General features: G+C 39.6%; 1 protein-coding gene across 1 annotated transcript in view; it reads right to left on the reverse strand.

The window, feature by feature from the left end:
* MRTFA (myocardin related transcription factor A) overlaps positions 1-20,489 on the reverse strand; it is a gene marked incomplete at its 3' end in the record, with an annotated part of 74,249 nt that overhangs the window by 45,902 nt on the left and 7,858 nt on the right. The gene's annotated exons all lie outside the window — the stretch shown is intronic.

Consider the following 20,489-nt stretch of genomic DNA (forward strand, 5'->3'; position numbering starts at 1 on the left):
TACAGGCACATATTCTCATCCCTTCTTCCCTTAAATCCTTTCTCCCAGCCTAGCAGAAACACCTACCTGAAGGTAATCTGCAGCCCCAAATCAATAACCCTCTACTGCAAGCACTAGAACTTCAGAATCTGTGCTTGTATGGAGGCAGCCACCTCATCTCAAGCTTATTTCATGTGCATCATGAACAGATGCCATATGGCTGACAAACTTTGATTATACACACTGCCCAGCATGGTACTGGAATTGGAAGTGGCCAGGGAAAGACACATTCCATCTGAGCGACAACCAGGGGGTACTCTCACCAGTACAGCCAGTAGCTTTGCTGGTTTTTAATTTTGCTAAGCATGAATCCTAAGAGATGCAATGAAATCTGGGGTGAGGTAAAAAAAAGAAAAGAAAAGAGAGTCATCCAAGGATTACACTAAAACAGGTATTCTTGTGTCTTTCAAAAAAAAAAAAAAAAGATGAATGGCAATGGGCATTATCCTACACACCTGAAGCAACAATAACCACATGGACATTACCAAAATAAAAAGATGAATACTCTAAACAGTATATGAACAGTTTCCAATTCATATTCTGTTCCCATCCCAATCAAGACAAAAATTTCTCATTTTCAAACAGTTTGAGAGGCATTCAAGCCATTTTATAAAGCTAGGCTGGAATTAAAATCACAGGGAAAAATTGTCTCTAATAATGAAACTAATATCTAAGAAAAGTAGTGTTCAACCAAATGCTAGATGGCATCGGTGACATTTCTGAGTACTTTCAACAGTACTCTTCTTACTTCAAAATGTTCAACCTTTACCCAGGAAAGAATCCAAACTCCAATGTTTCCATGAGTGAAAAAACACCTTTGGTGATAATATAAAGCTCTGTAATTGCACTACTCCTGAATTACCACCATATACTCAAATTTTCATCTTAAATTTAGGATTTGTAAGAGTCAGGTGAAGGTTCAGTCTCACAGTGAACTTTAGCCAGTAAGGTCAAATTACTGCATAAACATAAATGCCCGTTTTTGTGTGAGCATTAGCAGTCACGGCACTGTGGAGAGCTGCCTTGGGAAACAGACCCAGCACACCACAAGAGTGTTAAAGACAGGATGAAGGAGAAGATAAAGAAACACATTGTCCAGATCCCCCCTTTCAGCAGCAACACAAAACTGCACATTGAGTCAGGCCTGACACTCTGAGCAGAGAGGTCCCATAATTACGGCAATAACTGAAGAACAACTATCCAGTGTCAGACCCAGTTCTACTTCTCCTGGCAAGCAGTATACCATCTGGATGGTAAAAATGACAAGATCCAGCTACAGAGGTCAGAACCTGCTATTATTTTGCCAACCAGGGCCTCTGAGTAGGTCACTACAGCATACAAAACCTGGGAAACACTAGCTATCTGCTCTATCCAGCAAACCTGCCAATACCCAGGTACTGCCAAAACAGCCCTAAGACGTTGTTCAAGTTCTGATGAAGAAAACTTAGAGAACTGATGAAGATCTGGTCTTTTCAATGTACTACTGCAGAGCTGTATATATGTACACAGACATACCTTTCTTTTTTCCTATGCAGAAAACAGCTTGGATAGAAAAACACTTGACTGGCTCAATGGTAGGTAGATAAATCTTTTATTTGCTGAGGAAGATATTCTAAAATTTTGTCTTACAATATCAAATTTGTCCCACAGCATTATTTAGTGTTCTAAAAGAAGGAGTAATTATCCAGATTATCTGGGCCACAGCACTCTGAAAAGGACTTGGATAATGTCCTCCATGCTGTAAGAAGATAAACTCCAAAGGGCCTAGATTGGAGGATACCTTCAACACGAGCAAGCGCTTGTGGGGTACCCCCTTGCAAAACATGGACTCTAATAGGTAAGTAAGGGCCAAGAGCAACTTGTCTTGTATGAAACACTGATACCATTTTCACTTGTTTATAAGCAACAAAAAAGCTCTAAAAAGTTTAATTTGTTTTACTGGATCCTGATATACTGGTAAGAGATCTGAAAGTCTGATCAACAATCACATGGACAGAAATATCAATGCACTGTAAGAACAAGTAACTCTGACAGTTACTCTGGAAATCAGCAGGGTAGATTGGAAAACCCATTTCACAGCAGAGGTAGGATTCCAACAACAGTTTCAGTTGCTTAACCACTCCAGGAAAGTAGGATCAACCCCACTAATGCACGCCCAACATTCAGTGTCTTGCACAACTTTTACCCTGGAATTGGCAGAAGTGCTGTTGGCAAAACAATCACCTTTACCAAGGGGACCTGAGTATTTGCCACAGATTTCTCATCTGAAAAACATCAGGCCCATTTTTCATAATCTATCCATGAGACATCAGTTGAGCCATATATCCTTTGACTTTCAAGTGTGAAATGAGATGCAGACTGTGGGGATGTATTCTCCCTCAAGATGCTGCATCAGGTGCACACACAGCTTGCACAGATACTCATGCTGCTCTTTCTGAGGTCTGGTGGGCATGGAACACAACACTTGTATTTGAGGTACCACTACCTACTCATTACTGTGAGTAGTGAGTAGGTAGTGGTACCTCAAATACACACAATTTTAATTAATTCATTAACTTTCTCTTCTTGTATCTTTCTATCTTGAAGAGCCAAGGAAAAGGAGAGAGGGGACACACCAATCTTGACACAGGGTAGACCTTGGATGAGCTCAGCTGTAGCACAAATCCGCATCATTAGTTTTTTCCCCCCAAAAATACTGCATTTTTAAATTCAAATTAATAAGCAGATAGAAAATGTGCTTATAATCTCCACCACCTTCAAATGTGTATTTTTTTCCTCATTTCACCTCCAGTCCTCTCTGCAGCTCAATGCAGGTTCTCCTCTTTCCCCCAGTAATAATGTTCTCACAGGACACAATGCCTGCAATCATCTGCATGCACATAATTTAGTGATGAAATATAAACAATGTACTACTAAAAACTTGCAAACAGCTGTAAAATATGCTCACTCAGGCAACATGAGAGAGATCTCAGTCAAGGTCTAAGCCAGATGAATCCCAAGAAAGAAGTATGAGCCCACTACATTTGAAGATTTGTCTGAGATTTCTAGCAAGCAGACAAAAGCTGGAAAAATAATAGAATGCTGCACTACATCACTGTAAAGCTTTGAAGTCTTACAACTCAATTCATGTTATACTTCAAAATAAATACAGAGTTCACACTGCCACATGTGTTGCTTATTTCTCAGCTAGGGATCACATCTATGTAACATGAGTTCGCTGAGTGGATATTCCCAGGATCCACCAACAGTGCCTCCCACCAACAGTGACCTTTAGGAAGAGGAAGAAAAGCGAGGCTGGGAGCACCATCCATTTTTGCTTCTCCAGTTCTCATGAAGAGCCTGAAATTTACCTACTCTTATCTTTTCAACCAGCTGGTGACAGCTAGTGCTGCCAGTCAGCATTCAGAAAACTCCTAGACATGACAGGTAGCCAAAGGCAAACCACCGTGCACATGTAAAAATAGGTCACAGCAGCAGGAACCATGCCTGGGAACCTGGACTTTTGTTGTAGCTTTTGAGCAGCTCTTCAGTCCTCCAACCCACTCTGGGATATACCACCACCCCTGCTTTTGGCAAGTTGGCTGTCATTGAGCTGTAATTACTGTGAGTTGAAAGCATAAAAATAGCTGCTGCACAGGGTGGAAAACCTATCAGATGATGTCAAGGCGAGTTTTGAGCCCTCCCTTCCCCCCACCTCCCCCCCTCCACTTCCTTTCCTATGTCACTTTCTCATTACCTCACTGTCTCTAATTCTGAAAGTGCTTCTCTCTGCATCTTTCAGCTGTCAAAGTGAACTTTACACAGCAGCTAGAGCCAAATCAACCCCCAGCCCATATATAAACTCTGCCACCCACTCCATTCCTTGGGATTCGGCCAAGATGTCAGTTTGCCTTTCCCTGAAAACACGCAGCACATGAAATCCTCGATCCCTATCTGCAAAACACTGGACCAAGAAGAATCAGTTCAGTCCAAGGAATGCAACTCTGATCTGCATTTGATTAACTCCATAGATAAGCAGTTTCCAACCAGCAAGGCAAGTCAACATGGTAAGTGAGGTGTGGAAAGACAGCAGCAGCAATCCCATCCCCCTCTGCTAGCACTGAGTAACTCAGCCCTGCCTCTCTCCCAGGCTCTGCAGACCTGAGGAGCAAAGTGTGGCACAACAAAGCTAAAACTTTTGATTTTCCCACCTCTCCCCTCCCCAGACTGGGAACTCAGATGTCAGTGTTGCAGAGAGACTCTGGAAATACTGCTACAAGGGCTGAAAAGAGGGAAAGGAGGGAGAGGAAGGGAAGCAGAGACGTTGATTCACTTATGGACCATGCCTCTCCTCCTTCCTCCTTGCAGGACCCACTTCACTGAGCAAGCTGGGTGGGATAAAGAGAAGGAAATGGTCCAGAAGTCTGTACTACTCTAGATCATGTCCAAACAAAAGCATTATGTAGCACATGCTCCTGATACTACTACATGTTAGTGTTACATCTGCTCAGGTGTAATCTGTGCAGCCAAAGAAAATGGTGCAACTTTTAAAGACAAGTTGGTTAATTCAGTTGAATTTTATTCAGAAAACCACTGACAGAAGTTCTGTCAATGCTGTGCTCTAAAAAGCTGCATATACACTCCTTGACTGCAAAAAGGTGTTGCTCAAGTAGAGATTTCTAGCCCAGAGAAGAAGAAATGGTGGATTTCTCTGACCAAAGCAGTGGAAGGACTCTGTCCATGACAGAAAACTTCACAGCAGAGGATAGAAGAAAAGCAGAGGGATTAAGAGAAAGAAGTTTTATAACTAGTTCCCAAACAACTACAGCCCACTGTGCATATAAGCCCAAAAAAAACAAGCAAGTAAATTAAAAACACATATCCAAGCACATCTTATTTGTTATTTCTACCATTTTGGTTGATAAATTCTGGTTAGATGCAAACACTGTTGCATACCTCTTATAGTTCAAAGTTACTAGCCCTTCTTCAAGTTACCACCCTGTTGTGAGCCCCCAGAACTGGTTGTATGAATGCTCTCACCGTGTTCCAGTGCAAAGTTAGAAAGATTAGCTCAAATTACCTTGGCTAAGCCAACGAGCTTCACAGTGAGAACTCACACATCAAGTACCACATCTCGAATGTGGGGTGCATATCTCCAGTAGAGAGGCTTAACTGAGAGCTGCTCCAGCTAGAATCACAACAGAATTCCATATATTCCTTTAGTTCAGCTATTACCCATCTGGCTCTAAAATAATTACTTAGACCAAAGGAAGTAACAGTTCCTTGCTCTTACCTAAGAGCAATAGTTTACTTGTTATAAAAGAGTCAGAGGTTTCAAGCCAGAGACGGTTACTCAAGGTTCAAGTCAAAATTGTTCTTATCAGCCTTCCTGCCTACAGTTAATCTGCTAATTCGCCCACATGCTCCCCAGAAAACTTCAACTTCTCCAGGGGTAAGCAGATGTGCTCACACACGTGCAGATGTGCACTTCCCCACCCCCACCACTGCGGACAGGCAGGAACACCCAGAGGTTGCAAGAATCACACACACAAAGTCACAGAGAATACTGAGTTGGAAGGGACTCACAAGGAGCATCGAGTCCAACTCTTAAGTGAACAGCACTGACATGTGAGTATACACTGTGACCAGTGGAGAACACTGAGCACAAGACTTTTCAAAACATTTCAAAACATTTCCTCTTACAGATATTCCAGACTTTAATTTAAACCACTGTGAACAAGCGAAAACAGCAAAGTCCAAAACATTTGGTTTTGCTCTCAAGAGCAGAAAAACAGAGGAAGTTCTGGCTGCCAGACCAAGGGAGTTAGCGATCAGGATAGAGTGGAAAAGGAAGCAATTTGAGTTTGTCTTAAAACAGCAAATTGTCTTTAGGAAGGAGTAACTGAGAAAAGACAGGAGGAAGATACCCTTTCCCTCATGTTAAGGCATGTCTAAGAGTTTGAAAAGTTATGTCACTGCTTCCTGTGGCTGTTGAGCAAAAGCTATCCTGCACTTCTCTCTCCCACATCCTTTAAATGTCTGGCAATAAAAGGTTTCTTCTCTATCAAACCCTCCTACTTCCAGCACAAGAGGGTTACCTGCAAACATTTGGAAAATGCAGTCTATTTTTAAAGTACCTAAACAAGAGAGGCTGTACTCTGTGCTCACGCACTGCTTGTGAAAGGATTAGCAAACCCTTCATTTACTTCTCAGTTTATACTAGCAGAATTGCTACTAGGTAAACCTCCATTACAGGATTGTGACTTTTGCCCAGAAAGCTACTTCCTTCTCCAAACACATTGTTTACATGGGCAGTAACAAATCGTTGAGGCTTAATGTGACCATTACTCTTGGTTAATCTGATACAGAATTGCAATCTCAGAATCTAGATTTTCATTTAAGGCTATCTTCCCCTCATGGTTGCAGAGGATTTCCTGACAACTTGAAAAAACTACACACTGATAGAGACATAATTCTAAAAAGACTATAAACCATCCCATTCATTTAATAAGTTAGTAGCCAATCCTAATAATTTTAGATGTGGGGTTTTTTCAACTCTTAACTTTTTCTCTAAAAGTGGTTCAAGTCCTTTGTCACAATCAGGTAGTAGTGGAGGCTTGGTTGAGGTGAAGGAGACAAAGACCTCTAAACCAATTCAGTGGTCAGCTGCCACTAAAAGTAGTGGCCTCCTTTTCCATCATCATGGATGCTCATCTCACTCCACAGTAAAATAAATGATATTGTCAGGATTATTTGAGAAAGAAAATAAATTTCTCTTTAGAATGTAAAATTCAGTTCTTGCGTTGCCAAAAATCTATAAATCACCTCCAATGTCAAATGCTCAAAATCCTCCTTTAGTGCTGAAATTCAGCTATTCCCTGGATTTAACAATGCCAATCTCAAGTTCTCGTGGTGGCTTCAACAACTGATTTTCTGTTTCCAATATAAAAATGTACAGTGTGTTTGAGTTTTAATCTATAGCTACAACATGAAATAAGACTGAGACAATGTCAAGGCACACAACCATCATACAGTTAAACTCATGATATGGACAAACTGATCCTGGAAAGAACTTCCAGGGTCTTGTATGGATTCATGCCCCCTCCACACATGCAGACCTTTCAGACCTTAAGTACAACATACAGCATGAGTCTCAAGAAGGAGAGAATTTTAGACTAGATTTGGGATAGTTTTTACCTGGATACTGCTAAATTACTCCTGCTTTTGATCAGCAGGAAAAATATTCTGGTCGTGCTATTGTGGAAGAAGTCCTTTAATGTCTTCATGGGACTCACTTGGCTATCACTTTAGGAAGATACAGTTTTGACAGTATTACCATTCCTTCTCCATAGACTACATTTCTAAGTGAATCCTATTCTGCATCAACCAAACCACAGGTTTACTTTTCTTTACCTAAAGCTCTTCAAGGCTATAAAAGAAGACAGATTCTTGATATGAAATTTGTAACTTCACCCAGTTCATATATCATTTGTGCCTCTCCCCTGTGGTTTGGTCACAATACTGACAGGTACAGAACCAAAACACAGCATTTTCCCTAAACAACCTCAAGTGACCTAAAACATTCACAATACATCTTCTTTTTCAGGCATTTGAGAAGAATCATGTCTGGATGGAAACAAATGCTCAGCAAAATCCAAGTTCAAGCAAGAAATAGCAATCTTGCACAGACAAGAGCTCCCTGCAGTGAAAACCAGGGTGAGCTACCCTGCTTTTACTGCTTGGTATCAGAACGTAAATTCAAGCGTACTGGGAATTGCCACAAAAATTAATGCTGTAGTTTTATATCCTAAACTTAGCCAGCACATATCCATGTTCCAAACCTCTGCCTCAAAGACCCTTCCACATATGTGAGACTACTATTTTTTTAAGTGCCCACAATACTAAAATCACTGACAAAATTTGAAGGCAGAAAATATTTTAGAGCAGTAGGGAAAGCACAATAACATACTGCATTTGATCTGGGTGGGCAAAGATACAGGCCTCCTTTGCAAGGAACATGATTACTTTCAATTACTTTTATCTCACATTCAAGATTTCTGGTAATTCAGCCCTGAAAGCAAAGAAAAAAGACAAGTAACTGTGAGGGTGTATCCTCTTCCCAGTAAAACCTGCCAAATCTCAGGAGTTTTAATCACCAATTGGCCTAAAAGCATTGGAAGGCATGTAGCCTAAGTGCTTATAACTCTAAGGGGAAGCGTGCTTGGAACATGATGCTCTGATTCAGACATAAGCTTTCTATTCTGCTTGCCTCCTAAATCTATAAGCTCACCTGAAACAATATGCAGAAAAGTCTCTTCAGTCACTATTTTCTATTACCTGCCTCACATCCCTTTAAGATGTTCATTTCTTGCTTTGGTATAAGCTGCCAGCACTTATCAGTCAGAACCTCATATTCATGGATTCCAATCAATTCAAATCTATTAAAAAACCCTTTGGTTGGACAAACTGGGTTAAAACACGTAGAGAGATTTACATATAACACAGAGTCTGTGTCTCACAACTGGAATTAGAAACACTTGTATCCTTCCCTCCTTGGCTACTGAATCTATTTTATGAATCCAGACACGAGAGGGACCATGAAAGCGGGACTGCATAAAAGCAAACAGGTGGATGATCTAATTGAATAGACAAATATGCAAAGGAAAAAAGATGGTTTTTATATAGCTGCCAGTCGTTATGATCTGACAGGACTTGGCTGCTCACTGCCAGTACACCTAACAGTCGGCTTAACAGGAGTCACTTAAGAACAAACTCTTTAGAACAAAGCCAATTTTAACAGTACAGACATTGCCATATGCTTACTTTTAGCAACTATGCTATAGTAAGGCAGAATTTACTATGAACCCACAATTCTCTCCTATCAGAAAATATTTTCCCTGGGCACAACAGCAAAACTGTCTCTAGGTTTCAGCTACAGTGTGGAGAGACAGACCTGGTGAAAGAGAGGAGAACAGTGGATATTGTCTACCCTGACCTAGTGAAGCTTTGGCACTGTCTCCTGCAAGACCCTCACAGAGAAGCTGGTGGAAGTATGAGTCAGGTGGGGAGACTGTGAGCTGGACTGAAAACTGGCTGACTGGCTGGGCCCAGAGGGTGCATCAGCACATGCTGGGGGCTAAGTGGTCACAAAGCAGTTTGGCAGAAAAGGGCCTGGGGACCTCACTGGACACCAAGTTGAACATGAGACAGCAATGTGCCCTTGGACAAAAAAGCTAAGGAAGGTATCCTTGGCCGCACTAGGAGGAATGCTCCCAGCAGATCAAGGGAGGTGATCCTCCTTCTCTGCTCAGCCCTGATGAGGCCACCCCTGGAGTGCTGGCTCCAGCTCTGTACCCCAGTACAGGAGAGACACGGTCATACTGGAGATCTTATCCATCTGAAAACCTGAAGGAATGGGACAAAGAACACAGAACCAGACTTCTCTCAAATAATGCCCAGTGACAGGACCAGAGTCAATGGGCACAAACCAAAACACAGGAGGTTCCCTATGAGCACCAGGAAAGAATTTTTTTACTGTGAGTGCAACTGAACACTGTCCCAGGTTGGCCCAGAGAGGTTGTGAATTCTCCATCCGTGGAGATATTCAAAAGCCATCTGAACACAGTCCTAGGCAACTGGCTCTACGTGAATCTGCTTGAGCAGGGGGGTTGGGGAAGATGACTTCTTTTTTTTATTCCAACTTCAACCATTCTGTGAGAGATACGTAACCACCCTTCTTGCAGGGACTTGTTTGTCCATTCATAGACACGTAGCAACCTCAGAGTAAAAACAAAGCACATTCTAACACGACAAACCTCATACTGGGCAAATGCACATATTTTAAATATTCTCCTAAAAATCACTCACTTCTAATTTAATGTATTTCTTAATATTCAATTTCTTAATATTGCTGTCCAATCTTCTCTGTCTCCTGGACTTACTACCCAGCCACTGACACCATTTATAGGTTCCATGAGCTAGAGCTCAGTAGTTTTCTCACTCTACTTAGGATTTCAGAGCTGAAACTGTTGAAGTTTCCTCAGCTTCACTGTTCAGTACAGAGTTTAAGTGGTGTTACTCAAGCCAGATGAAAGAACCTAGCCTTATCCTCTCATCATTCCTTCTTTTTGAGGGCTCTAGAGGTTTCATAAGAAAGTTCAGAGAGTTAATTAGGCTCACTGATCCATCAGAAAAGTGAGGGGGTTTTAATGGGTTTGTTTTACAAAAGTGAATTAGACTTCTCACAAGAAAGTCCAATTGTCCAAGCTAGCTGGGGCTAAGCAGCAGATGCACTGAGCTGCTGCAAAACTAGAGTGAAGGAAAGTACAACCCCTTCCCCTCCCTCCCACTGGTCATGACAAATCATTGGGTCCATTTAAACTGTTTCCTGTTATTTCATTATTTCACCCTTGAGTCAAGATTCTTCATTTTAGTTTCAATCTCTTTACCATAAAGAGATTGGGTCCCAAGAGACGGAGCTGCCATGTTTCTGTTTGGAGTATCTTGAAGATAAACATACAGGCATGTGCTGTGTATAGATAGCCACAGCATGTGAAATAAAATCAACACTCTGTGGGCACATCAGGATTACTCTTTGTACTACAAGCACGCTAGATACTTAATTAGCACAAGCACAACAGTTTCATGATATGTCAGATTTATTATGGTTATGCTGCAGAAATGTTTGGGATTTCTGAATGTCTTCTTCCCTCTCAGTTAATGGAGCGTAGTTCCAGCATGGCAGCCAGACATCTGGAAATTCTGCAGAAGTGATAGAAGAACCCCCATGGTCCAGGATGGGGGAGGAGGCAGAAGGAAAAAAGTGGACAGTCTGGGAAAATAAGACTTATACAAGAAGCTGTATCTGCTATTAAATCAACCCCCCGGAAATAAGGTTCCCACCACAATTTAGGTCCCTGGCTCTCCACACCCAGCTTATGTTATAGGAATAAAATTATGCACAGCCAGCCTCCTCATACAAGTTAGAAAGAACTACTCAAGTACTCGACAATGCTAGAATTATGATCTTAGGACATTTTTCCTCCACTCAGTCCTCCCACACTTTTCCGTTTTCTGCCCCCAGCTCTTCTCTCCTCTTCCCTTAAATCAGTTACTCACCATTTTTTACTAAAGAAATTATTTTCCCCCCTGCTAACTCTCCAAATTAGTTGCTACTCAAAATTCTAAATCAAGCTCTGCAATCTCCTGTCCCAATTAAATCAAAGGAAAAAGTAGTTCACATAAATAACATTTTCAAGATCCAGTTTTAGCTTCTAGATTTTGCAGCAAAGTTTCCAGTCCTGCTTCAGGGCCAGAAGGTTAAACATTTCTCAATGACGCAGGCTCCCTTAGCAAGAGAGAGAGATGAGGAAGGGGTCCAAAAAAACCTCCTTCTTCCCAGGCACTAGATCAACAACCACAGCAAACAGTGACTGCCTCTCTCCGAGGAAAACTGGGAGGAGTGGAGCAGTCTCTTAGTAAAAGCAGCCACTTTGTCTGCCACCATAACGCAAAAGCCCAGGACAAAGAGAAGAAAAATAAGCATAAGAACAGCATTTTTTTTAAAAATCCCAGAATTGAGATTACATATATGGCACTATATACAAACCATAATAAATTAAAAAGCAAACAAACAAAACAAAATTCTGTAGAGCACTGCACGTCTGCTTAAAATTGCTGTTCTCTTTTGGTCCATTTAAAGTTGCCAGTAATTTTCTAGCTTAAACTTAAAAGATGCTTTGACTTTTAAATGGACTGAAATTTTCTTGCCTGAGATACCACTTTTCATACACTACATATTCCAGAAACTCATTAATCTCTGGGTTTTCAAGATAAGATTAGCAATAGAGGCTTTTCCATAAGGAGTCTACTAATCTGGATCTTGTTCTTACTTATTTAGAGGTAACATGAAATCAGCAAAGCTATACTGAAAAGTGTTTTCTGTTTATTACAGTTTTTAGTGAAAGAACATTGAAGGCTGTAAGTTTTGGGAGTGTTTTGCAGTAAGTCAAGCTCAAGGTACTTTCTGAACCAAATGTTTTGGGAGTTGCAATTTTTAATCTGTGGTACCTCAGTGTCACATAGTAACTTTAATAAATCAAAACCACGCAATTTATTTTTAAAAGGCATGTTTTTCAGTTGACATCAGTGAACACAAAGTCCAAATCTCAAATATTGAAAAACATAGTCAAGGAACAACAGCTTCAACCAGAGTTTCTCCAGCAGAATTTAAAAAAAAAAGAAAAAGAAGTCTCATTAAGGTCACTTATCATTACAGGTTGATCAAGGCTGCTTGTGCTTCACTGGAAGCTGCAACTTCTTTATTTACGATACACTCATTTTTGAGGAAAAACAAACAGGGCAAAGAAAATGGAAGACTACAAAAAACTACAAATACATTTTGCAACCTACTTTTCACATGGGATAATTAAACAGGTTCATATCCTGTTGGGAATCCAATGCTGTGCATAATGCCTGGGAAGCATCATTAACATTACTTAGAGGATCTGATTTAAAACAAGTATCACTATAGAAAGATATAAAAAAAACATTGAGCAGGTCACATTAGCAGATACTATTTTAGCACTTGCCTACTTTAAGAATATTTTAAGTAGATAAAGCTTCTTCTACGGAAAATATTTTGCCTACATTAAGGTTTGCATCAGTTTAACTAGGAGGAGTTATTTGCACTGAAAGCCACTGCCATACATGCACATTTAATATTGAAAAATAGAAGATTTTTAACCAAAGAGAGAAATTCTAGGACAGCTTTCCAGTATGAGTGAGAAATCTAACACTTTTTAAAGTGGTGCTTGATAAAATTATGTAGGGGAGTATATGACCTGATTACTTGCAGCAGCAGGGGAGGGGGCTCTGCAACCCTGAAGAGCAATTCCAGTTCGTTCGTTTTAAAATTTCTTATCTACTCAAACTATTGCTAAATTATACAGCATTCTTAAACCACACTAAGGTTAATCACAAAAGGGAGCTGTGCCAATGTAATTAAACTAGTTTTCTATATTGATTCTGATAGTAAAATTCTCCTGACAAGAAACTGAGGGGAAAGGGGAGCAATATTTCTTCCATTAAGATTAAGATTCTAGTTTCACCTCCATAAAGTAGGGCTCATGTTTCCTTAGACACAAACGAAAAACCAGACTGCCTCAAGCTGACCAGCTGAGGTTTCTCCATGTGAAAAGACAATTTGGACTAAGTGCCAGTCTCTCCTTGGAAGAACCCTAAGGTCAGAACAGCAGAGGGTGCTGTAAGTCTGAACTGAGGTGCAGCAGCTCAGCAGCAAGGAGAATCCAGATGCAACATGAAGCTGTAGGTTACTTCAGATTTTGGGGTGGGTTTTTTGTGGGTTTTTGTTGTTTGGTTTTGGAGGGTTTTTTAGTGCAGCAGGAGTCATTTGAGACTGGTAAAAGCAGACAGCAAACAGGTTAATAATAAAATTTATTTATAGTAGCTTCCACATAACATCAAACAGTAACATCAGAGACCTTCCCAAAACCTCAGCAGTTACCTATAATCCCTACCACTGATCTCTACAGCTCTGGGCACACATTAGAACATTAGAGATTGATTCACATTGATGCTTAGACATAAAAAAATTGTACTTTAATGCCTACGATCAAAATGTAGACTGAACATGGATCCCATTATTAAAAAAAAAATCCTGATTATAAACACTAATGCAAATTTCTGCTATCACACAGGCATGGAAACTTGAGCACTTTGTTAAATATTAGTCATCTCTTAAATCTGGCAAACACTGGATAGCAAGGAGTCACCAGGTAACTGGGAGACAGAACGGATGTGTGTCTGCAGTGTATCCCTTTAGGCAAAGAAGGTGTGGTATAATCATCATACCAGTTTAGAGAGATTCAGCATAGCACACGTTCAGATATTAATCCAGAACCTAAATGAGTGGCAGGCCACGAAGATGTCTATGATCTGCCTGAGTCTGAGCCTACATAGATAACCAATAATAATTTCTATACAATTGTGCCTAAAGACCCCAAAAAAGAACCTGATTAAAGTAATTCTTTTTCACTTCATTTTTCCAAAGCACTTGAACTATGTTCCAAAAAAAAGTTGATTCATATTCATCATGTAATTGAGTGGGTAACTCACAGAGAATGATGACAACAACTAAACAGGGCCTATTATACATAATGCATTAATTTCACAGCAAGGAAGACTCTGTTTTGATTACAGTTACAACATAAAAAACCTGACATGACTTTACATGCATTTTAAACTTTCATCTTGTTTTTAGTAACAATTGGTGACTGATACAAAAAATTGCAGTATGATGATAACAGTCTTACTGTGTACACTGGAAACTGGTTCAAATGCACACACACACTCCCCTGAAGTTATTTCTCAGTAGCTATATTTTAAAGTAAGCTGAAGCCATAAGAGGGGTTAGGAGACAAAGCAGTCAAGCGAATAATTGGTTTGTGTCTACCACATTTTTACTGGTTTAGAACAAGTGCAGCCTGTGCGTGCCCCCCTGCAAGTTCATCTTAGTTCACAGAATGGATAAGGGCAAAAAGCTGCCTGAGTGTTTTTTCCTGCTCTCTCTTTCTCAACCTATAGGGTAACACTTGCTGTATAAAAAGAATAAACAGAGTATTCTCAAAGTAGATGGAGAAAAAAAGTATTATTTTCAAAAGATGATTTAATGCTTCAACAAATACTTACTCCAGGTTTAAAGAGATTTCCGGGAGTTTCTTGTTTAAATTTAAGGTTGTCAGTAGAAATAGGTACTGCTCAACTCAGTGGTTCTAATGAGTACTCTTCATTGTACACTGTCATTCTTGACACCAAAAGAAAAAAAAAATAAAAGCATCCCTTATATACTTAGTTTCAGTACAATCCTTTAACCCTAGCTTGGCTAACACAACCACACTGTGATTTGCTTATAGTTAATCACAGGGATAAAAGGTAGCAAAAGGTTATGTTCAAAGCTTTCATGAATGGAATAACTCACTAACGTGTAGCCTACAGCTGTGCACTCCTCTCTCCACATCTTAAAACAGCCAACCCAGAACTTTGTGCAGTTTGTAGCTCTGGCACAAAAATTTCCATATTTAAAGCTGACTTCAGGAACATCCCATTTGCTGCTTCGGAAAGAATTCCCACTGCATGATGATGATGAGGCTCACATAACTTTGTTCAGTCTTTGAATCACATGCAGGATTCTGGTTAAAAGCCAATGAAGAGTCATTTTATCACTACTCAGAATATACACACTCTGGGAGCTGTACCAGTAACCAGGGAACTCTTGGAAGCTCCCCAGGACCTTGCTACCTAGATACAAAAGGCTACATTTCCAAATGCCATAGATTCCAACCAGAAATCAAAGTTCTATTTTTAAAGTAGTGATGATGCAAACTATAGAGCCAGGAATGTCTTCTCCTCAGCTCCACCCTCCATCCAAAACCAAAATCCCAACTGTGTTGATTCAAGAACTCATTGCAATCTTGAAATTCCAAGTTGGAGGGAGGGGGGAAGAAAAGAGAAGAAAAATAAAAGTTCTACTATTCAAACAAAATGAAATGAAAAAAAACCTCACAACTAGAAAAACCTCTCATTAGGAAATGAAAACAACAGCAAGGAAAAACAAAATCCTTGTAACAGGTGCTTGAAAAAGACAAGATGACATTAGAAGGCACTTTACTGCACCAATGAAAGGTCATTCCTCGTGTACTAAAAGCCAATACTGAATTTTAAATTTCTTTAAAACAGGAAAGAGAACATCAACCACAAACTGCAGCTCCAACATTTGTCACTCCTGAAAGAGCTCAGGAAGGGGACATCTCCCTTCTAAGAATACACAGATAGGCTGTCTGTCCCTTTTCTTCCCATTAAAAGCAGTTTAGCAGCTGACATCCCTAAAGCACTTCAACTTAAATCCTGTAAAGAGGGAAGAAAAAGAGCCTGGAAGTTGTGTTTTGAAAGAAAGAATGAAGGGATCAGCACTGCTTTTTCCAAAATTAAATATATCCCTAATCATTAAAGTAGCTCAAAAACCCAACTTTTCCCCAGAAAATAAGGGAACTTATGCATTTGATTCAAAATGACAAATTTTTAGCTGAAAGAATTGTTCCTTTTTCAGAATCAGTTGGATGAAAAGCAAATTAGACCACAGAAGTCAAGTTTTATCCACTATAGAGAACTAAATTACTTCTGTGCTCATTTACAGTGCTGACTTCAAAACAGCTCTTCTTTTGTTCTCTAAATATGCATGGAAAAAACCCTCTTGTTCATCTAAACCAAACTTCTGGCAGTTTAGAACCACCTGCTTCTGGGTTTGCATACCTGCCTTGATCTCTAATAGACTTTAAGATTTTTTTCAGCAGGTCAGCAGAACGAACATATCAAAACCCAAAGATGCTATCCAATAGGCTATTCTATCCTGAACAATTCTTAATTTTTTTCAGTATGCTCACAGAAAGAAGTTCAGATTAAAATGGGACAATTATACCAAGACACTGCAAACAACAGTGTTGTGCACCACCCAGAACAGTAAACAAAGGTTTTAAGTAGAGCAAAACCATAAGGAAATAGAATTCATTAACAGAAGTAGCCATTTGGCCAAGTGCTAACATCCATTAATTCTGGCAATGCACTGTTAGACTCTACATGACCCTAAGTGGTCATAACTCTTATCCATCCATGCAAAACGTCAGGAAAAAATGATCTGAAATTTAGGGTTTCTCTCTGGCTGATTGCACTTCTGTATGAGTACTGCAGGCACACTTCTGCCCAGCCACCTGCTAGAAGCCACAAAAAGAGACTTGTGACAGAAACAACTAAAATTAAAAAGAAAGTGAAATTCTATTTGAAAGTTTGTGTTTGTTACTTAAACACAAAATCTGCATATAAAGGCCAGCAGCACACCCAAGACTCCTGAGATTTCCCCCAGTTGCATGAGTCCCTCATATGGCAGTTCAAAAACATTGAAGTGTTACTGAATTGTAGATTGTGTCCAAAAAAACGTATGCTTCTAGCACTCTTGCCTCTCCATAAAAAAAAAAGAAAAAGGAAAAATAATATTCATGACTCATTCCTTCAGTAGCCAGTCTGTTACAAAGCCAGAGCACATTAAAAACTGTTTAGTCCATATCCTGACTTAACAGTGACCAACAGCAAAAGAATTTGCAAGGTCTCTACATGGGATAATGAGATAGTGACACGAGTAACAAAAAGGCTTCAGGGGAACAAAAAAAAAGAGGCTACATAGGGAGATTAGGTTGAAGTAGATAAAGGGAAGGAAACAGCAAGCTTTTGGAATCGGCAAATAAATATAAAGAAAACAAATGATTTTGATGCTGAGAGAGTCAGGGCAGCAAAAAAGACCAAGTGACTCTTGGAGAAAAAACACTAATGAGGGATGTCCCACTGCTAAGAGCTTGGTACAGATCTGCACATCGGCTTCATTGTCAACAGAATGACAACACACAAACTGGCCCAGGGCTGGTTCCAAAACTACACACTTGAAAATGAATGTAGAATTTCGCCCCACTGTGTTCGTGTGCTTGTTGAATGATGGATCAGTAACACCAGTTCTTTAAATAAGTTCGGTAGTCCAATGAGATGTCAAATAGAGCAGGTTTTTTGGTCTTATTTTTGCATTTTTTTCTAGGTCTGCTGCCTTTTTGGAATGTCTTTTCAGCTTGATTTTCACTTTTACTTTTTCCTTCCTCAGCTGTCACCACTCGCATTGGTTTTTTTACTCCTCCTTTTTTTCAGTTTGACAGGCATGTTTAATTTTTTTCTGGTTAATACAATGTGCACCTCACTGTTCATATTGTTCTTGCTTCAGTTATTTTTGTTCTGAAGAAACAGTCCCTCCCTGCTTAAACTATTCTGCTCCCAGAAGAGTAAAGTTGTAATGTCCTCCTCAGTTCTTTCTCCAAAACACTAAGAATGCTTTCTCATCTTTAGTATCAAAGGAGTTGCTTTTTACGTGCCCACCAACACAGAATACAAACACTATGTCCTAGGTCAGCAATGGCTTCAGATACTGCTACTTCTTGAGTCAACTCCAATTAATACCCAAGCAGTAAATAAGCACAGCCTCCTGACCTGCAGGCTTGAAGAACTTTTGGTCTACAGAGTGCAAGCTCTACCAGGATAATTTATTCACCCATCTTAGGTCATGATTCTCCTATTTCTTCAGTGGCTGTTCAGAAACTCTGATGACTTGACTGGGACAACTGTTTCTAGCTTCCATCTTTCCGGTAGGGCCTCTGGAGATGAACATCAGGACCAAGAAGATTTGAGAAGTTAAGTCTTTCCTCAGATAAGTCATCGTCCTCATTTCCTCAGTCTAGCTCTCAACAGACAGGAGATCCAATTTCAGCCTCTAAAGTCTCAGTTTACCCAACATACAACTACCTCACTAAGCCAAACAAGAGCAGCCACCAAGAGCATCTGAAGTCCCTAAATATGACAATTGAACAAATTGGTCTTGCCATCAAGTAGCTATTTTCCTTATCTAGAAGCTTGTAATACACTTCCATTATTCAAGACAGATCTTTAAAACTTATTATGCACATGTTCCTATTGTCACACTCCATTTCCCCACCCATCTTGAGAATCCATTTACGTAAACATTCGCCTGCTTCTTGCTTAAGATTTTTCCAGCAGTAGTTGATCCAGGAGAGAAGAGACTGACCACTGATGGAAGAGGTGCAATAAATCTGTATTCCTCATTAGGTAAGGTAAGCTTGCCAGGAAATTGCCTCAACGTTACAGTATACCACTGCATAATCTAGGACTAGGGTTAGCTGATTTAAGCAAAAGCTCCATACAAGTACTCCTTAGTGGGAGAAACTCTCACCCTCAGAACTAAATGAAAGCCTCAGGAGTTCCCATAATTTGGAAGTGACAAGAAACACAACCACAAATAAAGCTTTGAGAAAAAGCAATACTAATACAAAGGCCCTTTTCTTCATTTTAACAAGTGTTACTTTATTATGTGAGTTTCCTGAGAATATACTGCACAAATTTAGTTATAATTACCCTGAAATGTAAATTCCATGGCTATTCCTTGTTTGGGGGAAAAAGAAAATTAAAAAACTTATTAGAAACAAAGCACATTAAAGTCAACATCTTTTTTCAGGCTTTCACATAAGAGCTTTCTTTACAGCAAAGCCAGATTAGACACTATTCTGCCATTTGCATCCTGTTCAATACTAAACACCTTCTTAGTGTCTAAACCCTACCTCCAAAATTCACAGACTGCAAGAGTACAACTAGAGGAATGATGTATTATGTACAAACACCCTTCTGAATTGAGACAAACACTACATAAGATGTAGGCCTGTCTTTCCTATCTACAGTGGGAGAGAGAAAATAACCACACTTTGGTTCTCTAAACAACAAAGAATATGTCAGGACTATAAAAAAAAGGTCATACAGGACCTTTATAGACATACAGAATCTTCACAGATACTTAAAAAGAACATTAAAAAACCCTATATTAAACTAAGAAATTGCTGGTTTACTTGTCTCTTTCCCACTCATTACTTAAGAAAAAGAAAAAGCATTTTACTTTCAGGAACAAGTTTGTCTTCACACTTTTGGCATTACCTATGTACTGCTTTTCAGACAGTGCTGCCCAAGAGATTAAGAGTACACAAATGGAAACCCAAACTCCTAGGCTACTACAAGTTTGTGATGAAATCTTACCAAGGTTACAGTCTCTATGGCTGCCATCCATAGAGCAAAGGTCATTCATATCTCTACATATATTTATTGAGTTTCACAACTACATAATGTCCTAGAGCCTCAGATAAAACTGCCCTACAGAAGTATATCATGCTCCCATTAACAGATAATTCTCACTCTAGCATGTCTTACATGTGAGAAATGCAATCCTGTCTTTATCTAAAGGGTAAGCACAGCATCATGAAAAGGCCACAGTGCTTACAACGCAATCATGTAAACAAAATACCATTGTCATTCTCAAGGAAACAGACTTTCAAGATATGAAACAAGTATTGGAAAGTTTCAAGTAAGAGTTTTTCCCAAACTATGCAATTTAAAATCTCTCCAAAGTATCAAGAATATGTTTAATCAGAAAATAATTAACAGCAAAACCACATAAATCAGTCAAAAGCTAAACAGAGGAACAACTCTTTAGAACAAGTCTTAGCTTTGACTGAGTTTTCTAATCTTCATAAGCCACGCAAATTTAACTCTGGAGACCAACAAGGGAAGAAAAAAGAGATCATTTTATCTCTGATGAAGCTCTAAATTGAACAGTATTTAACATCCAAAAAGTACCCATCTGCAACCTGAACATGAAATCACTGCAGTTCTCTAATTTGTCTTTATCCAAAGTCACACAGCCTCCTGGCACTTCCTATATAGTTCAGCAACCATGATTCACTAGCAAAATTTAACCACAGGATATGTCTGGAGTGATACCTGATTGGAGTGTTGTCATCTGC

This window comes from Coloeus monedula (genome assembly GCF_965178545.1).
Source record: "Coloeus monedula genome assembly, chromosome: 4".
In the NCBI taxonomy this organism is placed as follows: domain Eukaryota; kingdom Metazoa; phylum Chordata; class Aves; order Passeriformes; family Corvidae; genus Coloeus; species Coloeus monedula.